Genomic DNA, 15,630 nt, shown 5'->3' with positions numbered 1-15,630 from the left:
AGAGAGAGAAAAAAGTTTAGAAACTTTTGAAGAAAAGAGAAAAACTTTTTAAAACTTTTCTGAAACTTTTTAGAAACTTTTTAGAAAGACAGTGTAGGAGGGCGCCGCAAGAATCTCAATCCTGGCGCTCCTCGAACGCCTCGCCAGATCTACAACCCCGTCGTCATGGAGACGCGTGGGGGAGGAGACGGAAGTCGGCCCCGGAGTTCCGGGTTGCCGACATTGAAGAAGGACGCAGCGGGACGGGACAGCACTCCTCCTCGGGACGCGATACGGAGGCAGAGGGAGAGACCATACGACAGCGCGAGAAGGAGAGAGACGCCGAGCCAGACCACGCAGAAGAAACGGAGAGAAGCGCCAAACCGGACCGAGAAGGAGAGACGGAGAGAAGCGCCAACCCAGGACACCAAGGAAGGGAGAGGGAAGAAAAGACTGAAGAGCCACCCGAGAGGAGACGGAGGACGCGACAGCCCGCCACGGCCCAGGAGGGTCGTGGCTGGACAAGGTACGTGCTCTAGTAAAGGGCCGCAGCAGAACCCAGGGAAGGGGAAGGGTAGGAAGCGAGGGGAGGATTAGAAAGGGGTGGAAAGGGGAGGAAGGGAGACAGGGTGACTATTTCTAAAAGGGGAGCGTCTGAGGTGGGATAAGTTCCCTGGGCACCATAATAATCACGTATACTGTGTTGACACTAGGAAAAAGAAACCCACTCACCTCCCCACTAAAAGAATAGAGTAACCCCTCCATCACACCCCCCCTTTCGTATTTCACCTCCTCTCACATACCCCTATATACAGAAACAAACAAGTGCTTACCCTCCCCACTTACCGGCTGCCACCTTGTTTGTGTTCTTCCGAGGAAACCTGCCGCCAGGATACCGGAACACGCCATCTGGAAAGGAAAAGAAAGGGAAGAAATAAACAACCCCATCTGAGACGGATAGAGACCAGAGCGGGAAGAGAAGAAAAGGAAAAGGAAACTCAGAACCATGAGTTACTAACAGACTATTCTAGGTTATTTTCCCTTTACGGCCGCCAAGAACAATAAAAAGCACGTAAACCCCTGAAAAGGGTAGTTAACCTCAGTGTTTGTGTCCTCTATCACCCCTACACCACACCCATCGCCTACAGACAGTAAGACTGTTTAGGTTAACTGTGTATATTTTTAAGTATTTAGAATATGGTTTTCTTATGAAAAGCACCAATGACGAAGTGGTAAAGCAGTTACAAGTACTTATCCCACTGCTGCATCACTAATGTAGGAGGCTGGACTGGCTTTCTAGTGGGAACCTGATGGTACTTACACCTTGTGCCAGGTCTAGTTATCCCTTATTAGTAGATTAGTAGTGTTCTAGCAGCTTAGGCTGATAGAGGTAGCTATAGCAGAGCAGCTTAGGCTGAACTAGAAGACATGCAAAGCTCCTACTATACCACTTATATAATATAGGTACTATATCATAAGAAAGACAAAAGGTACTTTATTTTAGTGACAATGTGCCAAAATATCTCAGAGGATATACTCCCTTAGGAGGTAAGTAAAATACACAAAATATACACACAAACCAAATCAGGTAAGTAAAATAGTCAGAAAGTAGTGCAAACACTGTAGAATACAATAGGATGCAATAGGCCTAGGGGCAACACAAACTATACACTAAGAAAGTGGAATGCGAACCACGAATGGACTCCTAGGCTAGTGTAGTGTGTAGAGGGTCGCTGGGAGTGTAAGAAATCACTAAGGGTGTCCAAGATACCCCACCCCAAGACTCTGGAAAGTAGGAGTAAATTACTTCTATTTCCCCAGAAACACACTAAACCCGTGATAGAGGATTTTGCAAAGACCACAACAGATTGCAAAGCACTGAAGACGGATTCCTGGACCTGAGGACCTGCAAAAGAAGGGGACCAAGTCCAAGAGTCATGGAAGTGTCCAGGGGGGGCAGGAGCCCACTAAATTGCACGAAGGTGCAAAATGGCTGCCTCCGGATGGAAGAAGCTGAAGATTCTGCAACAACGAAAGGTGCTAGGAACTTCTCCTTTGTGCAGCAGAGTGCTGGAGGATGCAGAGTTGTTTCTTTGGCAAACGACCGCAAACAACCCTTGCTAGCTGCAAGAGTTGCGGTTGAAGAAAAAGGGTGCTGCCCGGGCCCAGGAAGGACCATGATGTTGCCACTTGGAGAGGAGACAGAAGGGGCCCTCAGCAACGTAGAGAGCCCACACACAAGAAGGTAGCACCCACAGAAGCACTTGAACATGTGTTCAAGAAGTCTGAACACAGCGGTCGTCTCAACACTGCAAAAGAGAGTCCTATGAAGCTGGAGATCAACTCAGGGAGCTGAGCTGAGCAGGACCGAGTGTTGGGGTCCTAGGCTTGGCTGTGCATGAAGGATTTCATGGAAATTTGCACAAAAGCCCTAGTAGCTTCAGTTCACGCGGTGCACAGGATTACTGTCTGGAGAGGGAAGGCAAGGACTTATCTCCTCCAAATTTGGACAGTTGGACCACTGGACAGTTTGGGTCACTTGGGTCCACCACCTGTGTTCCAGGGGCCACGCTCGTCAGGATGAGAGGGGTCCCAAAGTACCGGTGGCGCTGAAGTTTGGTTCCTGCTGGAGCAGGGGGAAGACTCAGTCAACCCACAGGAGCTTTCTTTGTGGCTTCCAGTGCAGGATGAAGGCAGGCAGCCCCCAAAGCATGAACCACCAGGAAACAGTCGAGAAAGCTGGCAGGATTAAGCGCTACAATGTCGCTGGTAGTCTTCTTGCTACTTTCTTGCAGTTTTGCGGGCGTCCTGGAGCAGTCAGCGGTCGATCCTTGGCAGAAGTCAAAGAGAGAAGTGCAGAGGAACTCTGGTGAATTCTTGCAAGTCGTTATCTGAGGAAAAGCCCACAGGAGAGACCCTAAATAGCCCTCAGTGGAGGATTGGCCACCTAGTCAGGTAAGCACCTATCAGGAGGGATCTCTGACATCACCTGCTGGCACTGGCCACTCAGAGGCCTCCAGAGTTCCCTCACACCTCTGGATCCAAGATGGCAGAGGTCTGGGACACACTGGAGGAGCTCTGGGCACCATCCCTGGGGTGGTGATGGACAGGGGAGTGGTCACTCCATTTTCCTTTGTCCAGTTTCGCGCCAGAGCAGGGACTGGGGGTTCCCTGAACTGGTGTAGACTGGCTTATGCAAGGATGGCACCATCTGTGCCCTTCAAAGCATTTCCAGAGGCTGGGAGAGGCTACCGCTCCCCAGCCTTTAACACCTATTTCCAAAGGGAGAAGGTGTAACACCCTCTCTCAGAGGAAAATCTTTGTTCTGCCTTGCTGGGCCTGGGCTGCCCAGACCCCAGGAGGGCAGATCCCTGTCTGTGGGGTGGCAGCAGCAGCAGCTGCAGAGAAAACCCAGAGAGCTAGTTTGGTAGTACCCGGGGTCCATAGTTTGGTAGTACCCGGGGTCCATAGTGGGGCCCCGGGGATGCATGGGATTGGCACCCCAATACCATATTTGGCATGGGGGGACAATTCCATGATCTTAGACATGTTACATGGCCATATTTGGAGTTACCATTGTGATGCTACATATAGGTATTGACCCATATGTAGTGCACACGTGTAATGGTGTTTCCGCACTCACAAAGTCTGGGGAAATGACCCTGAACTATGTGGGGGCACCTTTGCTAGAGCAAGGGTGCCCTCACACTTAGTAACTTTGCACCTAACCTTCAGCATGTGAAGGTTAGACATATAGGTGACTTATAAGTTACTTAAGTGCAGTGAAAATGGCTGTGAAATAATATGTTTGTTATTTCACTCAGGCTGCAGTGGCGGTCCTGTGTAAGGTTTGTTTGAGCTCCCTACGGGTGGCAAAAGAAATGCTGCAGCCCATAGGGATCTCCTGGGACCCCAATACCCTGGGTACCTAGGTACCATATACTAGGGAATTATAAGGGTGTTCCAGTGTGCCAATTAGAATTGGTAAAAGTGGTCACTAGCCTATAGTGACAAATTTAAAGGTAGAGAGAGCATAAGCACTGAGGTTCTGGTTAGCACAGCCTCAGTGGCACAGTTAGTCACTACTCAGGTACACACATTCAGGCCACAAACTATGAGCACTGGGGTCCTGGCTAGCAGGATCCCAGTGAGACAGGCAAAACAAACTTACATACAAGTAAAAATGGGTGTTACATGCTAGGCAAGATGGTACTTTCCTCCAGCGTCCTCTTCTGGCTTTTTTCCTGTGTCTTCGTCTGCGTGTCTCCTTCTCCTGCGTCGACATGCAGTACTCTGTGTAGTCCCCCTGGGGCACCGTTATGTCAGCCCTGCTCCTTCGTCTTCCTCGAAAGGGTCTGTTCCCCATCACATTCGCTTCCCTCTGTGAGTGGCTGATTTTGCCCCGAATCGACAGGATGTCTCAAAAGATAGTCGGCATTGGTTAGATGGGAATCCGTGGTATGCTGTATCTGAAACACAACAGGTTGGAGGGCCATGAACCATCGTAACACTCTAGAGTTTGTGTCTTTATGAAGGGCTAACCACGTTAATGGGGCGTGGTCTGTGATCAAGGTAAAGGACGTCCCAGTAAATAATATTGCAAAGCCTCGATGGCCCACTTTATGGCCATGCATTCTTTCCCCAAAGTGGGATAGTGTTCCTCTCTCAGCATTAGCTTCCTACTGTTGTAAACCACGGGGTGTGCAAGCACTTCCTCATCCTTCTGTGAAAGAACGGCACCCAGACCTAAGTCTGATGCGCCCGTTTGTAACAGAAAAGGCCTCTTGATATCAGGACAGTGTAGAACAGGGTTTGTTACTAGAAACTCTTTGAGTCTCTGATAACTGTCAAATTGTGGACCTGTCAACTCGCCTACTTTATTTGGTTGTCTTTTTTCTAACAAGTCAGTTACGGGAGCTGCATGGTTTGAATAGTGTGGAATGAAGCAGCAGTAGTTTCCTACCATTCCCAAGAAGGACCTTATTTCTCATTTTGTTTTAGGGGGTGGTATTTTGTTGATTGCAGCGACTTTGTCCAACTGGGGTCATATGTGCCCCTTTTCTATGTTGTATCTGAAATAAGCAATGGAACTCCTAGATATTTAACATTTTTCTGGATTGGCCGTCAAACCTGCGTCTCTCAGAGATTGAAATATCCTAGACAAGTGGCCTTGGTGTTGTCCCCAGGTTTGGCTATAGATGACATTGTCATCCAGGTATGCTGCAGCATATCCAGTATGTGGCCTTAGTATTTGATCCATAAGCCGTTGAAATGTGGCGCGGCCCCCCGTGTACGCCAAACGGTAACACTGTAAAATGGTATAACCCTGACGGAGTGGAAAAGGAGTTTTTTTCTTTATCATTAGGGTTCAGGGGAATCTGCCAATAGCCCTTCATGAGATCTAAGGTAGATATATACTGCGCCTGTTCCAGCTGTTCTATTAACTCATCTACCCTGGGCATGGGATACGTATCAAAGTTCGAGCTGACCTTGAGTTGTTGAAAGTCAATATAAAAACGGATCGTCCTGTTGGGTTTTGGTACCAAAACAAACGGGCAACACCACGGACTCTTGGATGGTTCTATTATACCGGTTTTGAGCATATTTTGGACTTCTTGTTCTACAACTTGTCTACGGGCCTCGCCAATATGATATGGCTTCAATCGGACTATTTTCCCTTCTTCCATTATGATATTATGTTGGACCAAAGGGGTCCTCCCCGGTTTTGTTGAGAAAAGACCTTTATAATGTCTCATAAGCTCTATTAACTGGGTTTTTCTCTCGTCTGAAAGGTCTGGGTTTATTTGGGGTATAAACTCAACAGATTCTCCTGGTTGGGGACATAGAGTGATCTCCAAGGGTTTTGTCTTATTTATAAGAAATATGGTACTTTCGGTTGGGGTTTGTAACTCTTCGTCTTCCCATCTTGACGTGATATATCTGGCTTTTCTTGGGAGTATGCAACATTTCCAGTCAGTATACAACCGGGGTAACTTTTTCAATTATTTTATATGGACCCTGCCATTTCGTTAGTAGTTTTTTCTCTGAGCTTGGTAAGAGAACCAGGACCTTGCTCCCTATAGGTAGCTCTCTCAGTTTCTTTCCCATGTTCTCGAACTTGCTCTGTTTCTCTTGGGCTTCATCCAAATGTACCCTTACGTCCTCCCATATGGAATGTATGTTTTCTTTTAACTGGTGGGTATATTCAAGTATGTCTCAACATTCGTTCTCGTTTTCCTCCCATGATTCCGCTGCCATGTCTAGGAGGGTTCTAGGTTGTCTATCAAATACCAATTCGAAGGGGCTATGTCCGGTTGAAGCCTAGACGTGAGTTCTGATGTCATATAGAACCAATGGTAATTTTTTATCCCAATTCCCTTCCTGAGTCAGAAATTGTTTTTTTCAGGAGGGTCTTAATTGTTTGTTTGTACCTCTCTACCAAGCCATCTGTTTGTGGATGATATACAGACGTACGAATGTGTTTTACTCCTAGAAGGTCACATATTTGGGACATCAGGCGGGACATGAATGGCGTGCCCTGATCTGTCAGTAGTTCCCGTGGAAAGCCCACCCGGGAGAAAAACCTGATCATAGATTGGGCCACATTTTTAGTAGTCATGTTAGTGAGAGGAATAGCTTCTGCATAACGAGTAGCATAATCCACTAGTACTAGGATATATTGGTACCCTAGCGATGAGGACACCAGTGGTCCTACCAAGTCCATTCCTACTCTAGAAAAAGGGACTTCTATAATGGGTAAAGGATATAGAGGAGCCTTTGGGACCACAGAGGGGTTGACTAGTTGACATTTGGGGCATTGAATACAGAACTTACGTATGTCGGAGAATACCCCTGGCCAATAAAAGCGGCGCAGTAGGTATTCCTCCATTTTTTCCCTTCCGTAATGCCCTCCACCTACTTTCCTGTGAGCTAGGTGAAGTACCTGTACTCAATAAGGGGAGGATACCACTAACTGTGTTTTCGGCACATTTTTTTGTTGGAGGGTCCTATATAATAAGCCATTCTTCATAAGAAAATAAGGACCCACCTGACCTGTTGGTTCCATAACGGAGGAAGCCCAATCGTGTTTCAGTGCGGGGTCTTCTCTCGGCAGACTCTGAAGTGCGTTGAAGTCGATAACACCTTCTTCTCTGTGGGAAACAAAGGGAGAGGGTTGGGCTTATCCCCGGTTTTATATTGTTTCATTTGCTCTCTCTTTTCACGTCTGCTTAACTTCGGTTTCTCTTTACCCGTCTCAATAGTAGTGTTGGAAGAATGGGCTTCGTTGATCCAGCAATCTACAGGGTTGTGCCTTTTTATACTCTCTAATAGATTTTGGAAATCATAATAATCTATTCCTATAATCAAATCTTCTACTAGATGGGGTACTACCCCTACTCTTACCCTTTCTTCCTGTCCTTTCCAGTCTATGATTACTTCTGCTACTGAATATTGTTTACTGTCTATGTGTATACAGCATATGACTACGGATTCTCCTACCCGCCATTGGTCATTAGAAATCGGTCCTGCTTTAATCACGGTTTGACTGCATCCAGAGTCAACTAGTGCCCTAATGGGGTTTTTGTTCACTAACATTCTTTTAATGTAGAGTGGTGACTTTCTGTCCAGATCATTGTGTGTGTCACGCTAGGTTAGAGGGGGACCAAAAATCATAACCTCTTCCACCAGCTTACTCTCCAGTGGATTGTATTTGGGGAGTCTGTCTAGGTTCCTAATATAAGGGGTTACTGTGTGTCAGCTGGAGCTATCTATGGAATTTGGTGCTGCGCAGGTGGCAGTCTTGATGTAGGTCCTGGAAGGGTTTAAATACCATATTACACATAATGTCGCTGTAAGAGGATTTCCAGGGAGGTCCCTCTTTGCACCAGGAGATGTTAGAATTTTATAGGCCAGTAGACTTCATGGATTTGTAAACATGATATTTATTGACGTGTTTTGTGGTCTTGACACACACTTTTTCCAATTTTTATAGTCAGTGACTTTGTTCTCCTTCTTGTTCCCTTTTCAGGTGGTTCCAGTCTTCAGCACTCAGTCATATGGAATATAGGAAGGAAAGAGAAAAAGGACCAATGACAGGTAAGTCAATTGATCTGGAAGTGATGGGCTTCTTATATACCAAAACTAATGATATAAACTAATAATACTGGGGAAGGTGGGTGACCATCTAGTGAGGAGGGTGGAGACTAGTGTACAAAGAAATGAAAGTAGCTGCATACATTGTGATTTATATTGTGCACTAGCCAGCATGCATCCCAGTGAAGTATTCGTTAGCTTGTAATTGCCCCTCCCTATTTTCATCTGTAGATATTTCCCTTTGCCTTCTCTGTCTCTCCCCACTTCCATTTTCCCCTTCTGAATATTACAGAACCCTGCAATTGGACATGTACCTGGGATAGCCACATCCCTCCTGGGACGTGGTGGGTTTCTGGGTCCTGGTTCTGGGTACTGCACTGTTCCTACATGTGGCTGGTTCCTCCGGCGTCTCCTCCTGCTCTTTCCTTGACCTCTTTGCTGATCAGCTCCCCTTTTCTCCTGTCTTCTGTTCCGTCCTTTCCAGTTGCTCTTTCCTCCTCCTCTCGGATGGTACTTTCGTCCTGATCCCACACCACGTTCTCCGCCTCTTCTCGGGTCACGCTCTCCTCCTGCTTGACGACGTCTCCTTCCTCTTCTTGATCGCCGTCTCCCTCCCTAGCTTGGTCGGCATCTCCCTTCTCTCCATGCATGGTGTCCTCTTACGGCTTTTCGGCTGCGTGTTTCCTCCTATGTCGACACACAGTACTCTGTGAAGTCCCCGTGGGACACCGTTCTGTCGCCACCCGCTCCTTCGTCTTCCACGACGGGCACTGTTTTCTCATCACAGTCGCCCAGGATGGATATCCCTCTAAGGTCCCAACTGTAGAAATCCTTCAGGTGAAATACCTGGAGCAGCCGAGGGCCCAGCCAGACTGGTGTTATCTCCATCATTCGTTCCCACCATCTAATGCAACGCAGGGCCGTTCACCACAGCCGAAGTACCACCTGTGTGGCTGGAGGCAGAGGTGCTATAATGGTTGCACCGTAGAGGTGGTCCACTAACGGGATATCGGCCATTGTCCACTTCTCTACCATGTATGCAGGGTCCTGCTGGTGATTGTGCCACCATTCATTTATAATTGTCAGATGAGCCGCTGGGTAGTATGAATACATGTCGACCATGACTATGCCCCCATTGTAAGTGGATTGGAAGCATGTGGTTAAGGAAATGTGTGGAGCATCTCCATTCCAGTGGAATCTCGACAGGAGGGAGTTTACCTTCCTGAAACAGGATTGAGGGATGGTACAGGGGTAATTTTGTAATTGATACAATAGTCTGGGGAGAGAGACCATCTTAAAGATGGCAGATCGCCCCAGTATCAACAAGGGGAGAAAGGACCATACCCTTATCTCTTCTCTAGTGTGGGCTAGGACTAGTTCTATATTGTGGGACCAATCCCTATGAAGCGAGATGTGGACACCCAGATATTTGAAGCCACCTTCCGCCAATCATATTCCCAATGCCTATGGTTGGAAGCCATCATTGCAGTTAATTGGGAAGATTATTGACTTAGATGTATTTTTGATCAGTCCTGATGTTTCTCCAAATATTTGCATTATCTGTATGAAACAGGGGCCTGATGTATCTAGATCTGTTAGGAAGAAAAGGATATAATCGTCAGATAGTGCAATGCAATCTGAGCGATGTGGGCTCCATTCAAATCCTCGTAGTTGGATGTCCAGTTTGACCCAAACCACCAATGGTTCAACCAGCATGGCAAACAGCAACAGTGACAGCAGGCATCCCTGGCGGGTGCCTTACTGTATGGGGAATTGCTTGGATGAGTAGTCTGCCATTCTGACATTGGCTGTCAAATCAGTGTAAAATAAGTGCACATAAGAGATATATCTGGGCTTAAATTTAATTTCTGGAGGTGGATGAATAGATTGTCCCAGTTTATGGAGTCAAATGCCCGGTCTACATCAGCCAGGAGCACAGCGGCCGGTAGCTCCAAGCGTACTGCCAGTGCAAGGGCATTAGCTACACAACAAATATTGTGGCGTGTGGCCCATGTTGGCATAAAGCTGGCTTGACCTGGGTGAACCGGATAGGTGTGGGGGTAGTCTGTTAGCAAGAAGGTTAACGTGTTTTTGTAAGGTTAATCTGCAGTAGGTTAGTCTTTGGTCTCAATTTGCTAATTAAGGTTAAATAGGTCACCAAATTAGGGAGCACAATTTCTGACTTCATGGGGCATTACAAGTAGGCTTACAAATGTCCTGGGATTTCAGAATGGCCAACTACCCAGAAGCAGGTTAAAATATCCCCCAAAAAAGAATTTGTGGGAAGCATTCAGGAATTGCTGCCGTTACATTGATTTTGGCACATTATTCCCCATTCCAGATGTTACAACTCTAGTAAATGCATGGTAATACCACAATGTAGTGCTAATACCAAATACGGAATTGCCATGCCTTTTTTAGAGTTACCTGTAACGGTGTTCATAGTTTTGGGGAAGATAACAGAAGTAAAAACAATGTTGTGCTTTTATTTGCACATCTTTGGCTGCAGCAGCAGCCAAGCCCCATGCCACATTTTATCTGACAGAATGCTCCCCTGTCAGAAAATAGTCTCCTCCCCTCCTCTACTAACCCTCCTCCTCCCTGTAGCCAACCCATATGCCCCGTCATACATTTACTACCTGCTCAGTGCTGATGGTAAACGTATGTGTGAAACCCCACCGAATGGGGAATTCTGTTGGTTGTTTATGACCAGAAAGATCGATCTCGCATTGTAATTCCCCATTTCATGAGGTTTAACTTGCAAACGCATGGTACTGGGGTGGATTTACTCCATGAGATTTTATCATGCTTCCAGTACCTTGAAACTGGGAATGTGTCCTGCATTGATTTTTCGGGTCAAATGGAATACTTCAAAGACTGCAGAGTGTTTCAATGAATAAAATTAGTGGCTTAAGATGGTTGTATAAGGGAATACTGTAGACGTTGTTTAAAGATCTCACTATTTCTATTGGCATCAAATAATTCTCATTTGCTAGAGGGACGTTAATATAACCCGGACTGAGATATTCATCTGGTAATTCATTCCTTTTATAAAACCTTCACAGTCATAAACGTGGTTGGAAAGGAAGGGTGTCTCTGAATACCGCGTATGAAAACAAGCATTTGCAATACAAGAGGTGTTGCATCTGCTTCTTTTAGAGCTAGTGGTATTGTAAATTCATAACTGGACTTTTCTTGCCATATAAACTGGTTAACCCTGCCTCATAATTTTGTCTTTTCCTGCCATCTAATTGCAGTGGCCCTGCATATAACTAAATCACTTCAATTTACCTTCTTCCTCCATCTGCAGCAAAACATGATAATGTTGCCATTTAACATCCTAATCTAAATCTGCCATGCTACTTCCAAAAGAATACCACTCTCACCACCCCACCATCAGAGTTGCCGGCTGGCTAAATCAATTCCCCCAAAAAGACACAAGACAGCCACAGAGGAGAAATAAACTAGAAACTAGAAGGGTAACCCAAACATATCAAGAGTGTTCAAACAGTCATAGTGTAATAAGGATGTTAAGTTGGCCTGAATCATGGTCATAATTGTAATATGGGGAGATCATTAAAACATATACACTTAACATAGAAACCTTTATCAGAAATAAACTTTTGGCATTCAAATTTAATCCTCAAAACAAAAATATCATTTGTAAGAAATATGGTCATGTAACCAATTGTTCGCCCCAGAGGGAAAAACCCCATGAAAAAAAGAGAGGAAAGTAATGCAGTGTAACTATATACTTAGCCTCTAGAGGGGGTTTTAGGCCTTTAAAACAAAACTTCACCCAGATGTTAAACAAATGTTCTAGCCATGAGAATGCTTAAAAGACACTGAATGGTGGGAGGGAGTATTATTATGGGGTCCCCACTCACTTAGGGTGGGGACCCAGAGATGATGTAGACAGAAAGAGTGTTTTGAAGGTGGTCCCATTGTCCTTGGACCACCAAAGGCTGAGTTATGAGAAAAAATGTTTTGTAAAAGTAATGCCCTGCAAAGCATTATGGGGTGAATGTTCGTGCCGCAAACATTATAGTATGGTGACTGCAATGCTCAGAACAGCCACAATAAAAATAGCATTTGGAAGGAACATGGGGCTAGATGTATCAAAGGATTTTGCATTCGCAAACGGTTCGAACTGGTAAAATCCACTGCTTTCAAATGCAAAATCGCCTTTCACGATGTATGAAAGACATTCGCAGTGCAATTTGAAGGAATGGCAAAATAGCGATTCCTTAAAATTGTGATTACATTTTGCGAATCGCACAGTGCGATTCGCAAATACCAAATTGCACTTCAATGTATCAAGCATTCGCAATTTGCGATTAGTCGCAAAATGGGGTTTTGCATATGCAATTTACCACGAATTGAAATCAGGTGGTAAACAGGTGCAACCTATATATAGAGGCCCAAAATGCATCAGCTCTTTTCAACAATGGCTGCACTCTACGTCATGGCAAGGAGGATGAGAATCCTAGCAGGTTTGAGGAGAGGGAGGAGGAGACAGGAGTGCATTTTTAGAGTGTGCATTACTCTATTTGAACAGACAGAAGCGGAGACTTTTTACAAGTACAGGTTGAACTCTGCCATAATACTTGACTTGATAGCTGATTTACAACCCCTACTGCAGACACACACAGAACCAATGCCACACCCATTTATGTGCAGGTATTATGCTACCTGCACCTATTAGCCTCAGGAAGCTATCAAGGGGTCATAGCAGCAGCTGGAGGTGTATCTCTAAATGTGGTTTCACGCTTCTTTAATGCATTCCTAAATGCCATGTTAACCAAAATCCATCTGCACATAAAATTCCCCAACACCCCACAGGATTTGCAACAAACCAAATTTGATTTCTACCAGGTAGCCTAATTTCCACATGTCATTGGCTACATTGATGGGACACATGTAGCAATCTGTCCACCATCTGCCACAGAGTATGTATATCGGAATAGGAAGAGTACACATCCCATGAACATACAGGTCATATGCAATGCCTCCAACATAATAACTGATCTTGTGGCCAGATACCCAGATAGCACACATGATTCCTACATCTTTAGGCACAGTGCAATACACAAAAGACTTCTTGCTGGGGAGTTTGGCAAAGGATACCTACTTGGTAATGTAACAGTGAACAATGTTGCATAACGTCTATGTGATGTCACAGATAACAATAACTGACTTTCCTCTCCTGTCATTCTAGGAGACAATGCGGTTCTTCATATTAACACTCTATCTCAATCCTGCCATGCCAAGTGAAAGGAGATACAATGCAGCACACAGGAGGACACGTAGCACAATTGAGTGGGCCTTCAGGCTGTTGAATAGTCATTTCCGATGCCCGCACAAGAGTGGGGGCGCACTGCAATACAGTCCGGAAACCACCTGCAAAATCGTGGCCACATGAGGCATACCAGTGGAACCCATAGAGCCAGACTCCGATGAGGATGACGAGGGCAGACAAAGACGTGCTGAGATTACGTGCAACTATTTTTGATGTAAGTAATGACAACACATCTACTTTCATTGATTGCTGTAGGTAGCACATTTATTGCCTTGACTTCAGGTAATATATGCGTGAATAGGACATAGGTATACAGAATACACAATCAGGTCCCAGTACAGTGTGACACTATTGACATTATAGTATCAATGCATTGCTACATGTAATGCAAGTACCCTGTACTTCTCCACATTACTTTTTACATCCACGCACTCCACTTGAACGCTCAGTGTTCTCAGTGGCACCTCTTGTTGCGGGTTCAGAGACAGTATTGTGTCTAGAACTGCGACTCCTAGGATCCATCACAGGGGCTGTGACACTGCTGAGGCTAGAGAGTTCCTCACTATCACCACCACTCAGTTCGCTGTTTTTAGTACTAAGGACTGTGTGCATTGTCTCCAATACATTGGTGATTTGCACCAATCCTCATGCAACGTCCCGACTGCAATGTGCCATCTCCACTTGCATGCTCACAGCACGTCGTGACACCAAAGCAGTTGTGGTAGTGAGCTGATTGACAGATCTTCTGAACCCATCCAACCTGCCCATCAATTGGTGATGGCACCTACGGTGGGTGACATGCTCCTGCTGCATTACAGTGCAGAGTTCCCTAATGGCTTTTGTCATCTCCCTTACACGTTCTGGTGCAGCTTGCTGTCCCTCATGCAGCTTGCACATGTTATTGAGAAACACCAACTGCCTGTGCATTGATCCCATGTTGTGATCAATAGACACCAAATGCCTGTGCATTGATCTCATGTGTTTACATTGCAGGCGCTGCACTTTCAGGATGAATGCCTCAAGGCCACCAAACAGTGATGGGCCATCGCCTTCCTCTGTGCACTGTCTGCCTTCTTCTCGATGCCTCCTGAGGGGAGTAGACTGATGCTGGAACAGGGACGGCTGTCTGTCAGTGCTTCTAACCTCTGGAGGTGATGTGGGTACTTCTTCCTGCAAATCATCAGAGTCCAGAGTAAACTCAGGGAGGGGTAGCACTCTTGCCCTGTGTCTAATTGGTGTTTGCACGATGGACTCACTGGTGTTTGAATCGGACTGTGGCTAACTTTCGTCATTCCCCCCCATTTCCACTTTCTGCTGTGTTAGGGCCCGGAACACCTGCAACAACAATGCGCAGCATGTCATTCATGATGTTCACCTTTGGATTTGTAATCTCATAGTTACTTTAATGATAAACATTTCCCCTGGCATAGTGTCTCTAATTGTCTGTTTTATTTATCTGTTTGGTTTTACACTATCTTGCTATTTATGTAGTAGATGCACTTTTGGGGTATGGACTACCACTCCCATAAGGCATTGTTGTGTTGAATGGAATATGTGGCTTGGACTACTTATCACTGTGCATTGTGCCATTGCATTTATCTAAGGGGCATTTGTACATGCACATATGGTGATTCAAATCATTACTGCCCTTACCTTTACATGTGGTTATTCAAATCATTACTGCCCTTACCTTTGCTGGTGCCGGGTGTGCCTGAGGTGTCAATGTCAGTGACACCACTAAGAGCTTCAGGCAGCAGTGTTGACTCCACCATGTCTTCCATGGGGGTGGATGGTGTCTGGGTGGGTGGTCCTCCTCCAGTGCTCCTTGCCTTCTTCATCCTGCTTGCTACCCTGTCTTTGGCACGTGACGCAAGTCATACCAGCGCTTGCGTATCTCCTTGATGGAACGCTGCGCAACACCCACTGAGCATATTTTGGTCTGGATGTCAGTCCACATTTTCCTCTTCTCACTTTCTGGGACCTGTAGTGACTGTTTGCCAAATACCTGGTCATGGTTCTTGACTACCTATTCTGTGAGCACCTCCAATTTCTGCCCACTGAATTTCAATTTACGCTTTCTCTCTCCTTTGTCCTTCCCATTCCCATCAGTTGCCATAGTTTTTTCTTGTCCTGGCTAACACGCCTGGGTGCCTCCCTGGTGCTGTGCTGGGTTTCTCTGCCTGCTCCTGTGGCTTAGGCTTCTGGAAACAGCATGCACTGAATCATTTCATGGTTGTGATGTCATCAAGCTGCTCCAG

At 45.9% G+C, this 15,630-nt stretch overlaps 1 long non-coding RNA gene across 1 annotated transcript in view; it reads left to right on the top strand.

Annotated features, from left to right (window-relative positions):
- Positions 1-14,792, top strand: part of LOC138249114 (uncharacterized) — a 32,429-nt gene extending 17,637 nt beyond the window's left edge. The window contains exons 3-5 of the long non-coding RNA XR_011194724.1: positions 8,009-8,076; positions 13,292-13,586; positions 14,366-14,792. This is a non-coding gene — a long non-coding RNA (uncharacterized lncRNA). The remainder of the gene's footprint in view (positions 1-8,008; positions 8,077-13,291; positions 13,587-14,365) is intronic.
- Positions 14,793-15,630: the final 838 nt, after the last annotated feature.

Source organism: Pleurodeles waltl, chromosome 8, assembly GCF_031143425.1.
Source record: "Pleurodeles waltl isolate 20211129_DDA chromosome 8, aPleWal1.hap1.20221129, whole genome shotgun sequence".
NCBI classification, from domain to species: Eukaryota; Metazoa; Chordata; class Amphibia; order Caudata; family Salamandridae; genus Pleurodeles; species Pleurodeles waltl.
This window is presented reverse-complemented; position numbering and strand designations above follow the sequence as displayed.